Genomic DNA, 2,488 nt, shown 5'->3' on the forward strand with positions numbered 1-2,488 from the left:
TTCAAATCAAGGCCGCACGTGTAACATCCAATTTCAAAAACCAAAAAGAGGCACGTGAGAGTGATTGGGAAATGGAGGAACCACCCCCAAACGTCCAGACCCGTCGATTGCGGCCAAAACCACCACAGGCCAAATAGTGTGATTAACAGATTTGGGGTGGTTTCAGCAAACTCATTTTACAAGTTGGGCTGGCTAGCCGCTCTTTTTTTATTTTATTTTTTTAAAAGTTAATTAAATTTATTTTTTAATGTTTTTAATTATTTTAATTTAAAATTTTATGTTTTTTTAATTTCTAATTAAATATATAAACATGTCTAAATTTTTGAACAGAATTTAAAAAGAAATATTATTTACGTTTTTAACTATTATTGAGATACTATTTGTGATACAAAACGAAATAAAAAAATAAGATTATTAAACTAAAGGAGAAAAAAGTAGTTAACCCAAAATTAAAAATTTAATAATCTAAATTAAGGTTTTTTAACATTTGAAAAAAATAAATTCAAAAAAAGCAAAAATCATAAAATTTTGTGAAGTATATATATATATATAGTCGATTAAGGGAATGATTGGGGGCGGCTGTGCTCGCGAACACAGTGGTTGAAATGTGGGAGGCAAGGATGGCGAAGAAAGTAGGCTACTGTTTTTTGGTTCTACTCTAATAAAGTGAATCAACCTTTTGCCGATAATGACCCTTACCCTAGGCCCCAGCTTCTTTGCCTTTCTACCTCATTTATCCGAGTCCTTTTAAACATGATGCCGTCAACTTAGGAAAAAATTTCAAGAAGAGTGGTACGGTAAGAGTATTTCTAACAGTTTTTTCGTTATTTTTTTTTTAAAATTTAAAGATTTAAGTTACTTTTTACTTTTTTTTATGTCAAAATACATATTAATAGCTTTCTTAATCATTTTCTATATCATTAAAATATTTATTTATTTTTAATTATATTATATATATGAGATGAGAGATGAGAGAGAATTGTGAGACATAAAAGAAGAGAGGAGAGAGGAGAGATAATAGAAAATCATTTTTTTTTATTTTAATAATTATAAGGACTGCAATAGTGAAACATAAAACATTGGGTTCTACTGTAGCAATCATAATGTTTAGGGTTCATTTAGAGAGTCCGTTGTGAAATTTTTTTACAATTTTTTAGACATATTTCCTAAACTTAGGGAACAAACTCCCTTATAAGGAGTCTGCTGCGAATGCTCTTACATTGGGAATAAGAAGAGGGTAAAATAGTTCCAATAAAAAGTGAAATTACCATTTTACCCCTATTATAACTAATAGGTTTATCTCTAGTTTTTTTTTTTTTTTTTTGAACTTCCGGTCCATAACATTGGTGCTACCAACTTTAAAATGTCATATCAGAGTTCCTTAAACGGGAAATATTAGGTGTTTTTATTGTGTTTTTTTGGTGTTTTCTTGATCTTAAGTGAATAATATTTCTTAAAAATCAAGTTAGAGAAATAATAGTTATTTTTTTTTTCTTAGAAAATAATATATACCTAAGATCAGAATTATAAATAAGATATTCCGTGAGCAATGGAGGCAAAATAGGTAATGTGAGCCATAAATTATTTCTTTTGCTTTTGATTTTTTTTTTTTTCCAAAATACCCATATTTGTAAAGTTGAAATACCTTAATTGCCCCCTTAATCAATAATTCACATGAGTTGACTATTGGATTAACGAAATGTCATCAAAATGCTCGCCCACTGTTTGAGATAATGCCCGGTAAAAGATGTCTCTCATACACGACTATGATAATGGGCTTGGCCCAAAATGATTGTTGGCGTGAGACTGTTGAGGTTTTTAAGGATGATAAATACTACACATTTTAAAATTTCTTCTCAAAAGTTGATTTTTAAATAATGTGTTATCATCCCATGAGTTGGTAACACACTTTTCAAAATAATAAATCTCATGAGATAGTAACATATTATTTAGAAATTAATTTTCGGGAAGAAAATTTAGAATGTGTAACACTTCGATATGAAGTTTGCAGGTGTGGTCCTTATTTGTAACTGGGATCTAATGGTTGAGATTAAGTGTTAGTAACAAATATGATTTAACAATCATAATTAAATTATCATTATTTGTAACTGCGATCTAACGGTTATGATTTAAGTGGATTTTTATTCAAACGGTCAAAACTTGTAAATTGTAAGATATTTCAATGTTCGGCTTTTGTAAATTTGTAGATATTTTTTTATAGATGGATAATTAAAGGAAAAAAAAAATACACAATACTCTTTTTAAACTACCACCTACTTATTAATGTATCCCGTAAACTACTAACTGTGTCAATGTCCCCCTAAACTATTAACAAAATAAAGACAAAAATACCTTTCATTAAATTAAAAAAACTCTACAAATTAGAATTTTTAAAAAATTATAAAATTAAAAACTAAAAAATAAAAAATAATTTATAAGGATACGTTTAAAAAATTATTTTTTAAATTTTTTTTATAAAAAAAATATA

This window comes from Corylus avellana, chromosome ca10, assembly GCF_901000735.1.
Source record: "Corylus avellana chromosome ca10, CavTom2PMs-1.0".
NCBI lineage: Eukaryota > Viridiplantae > Streptophyta > Magnoliopsida > Fagales > Betulaceae > Corylus > Corylus avellana.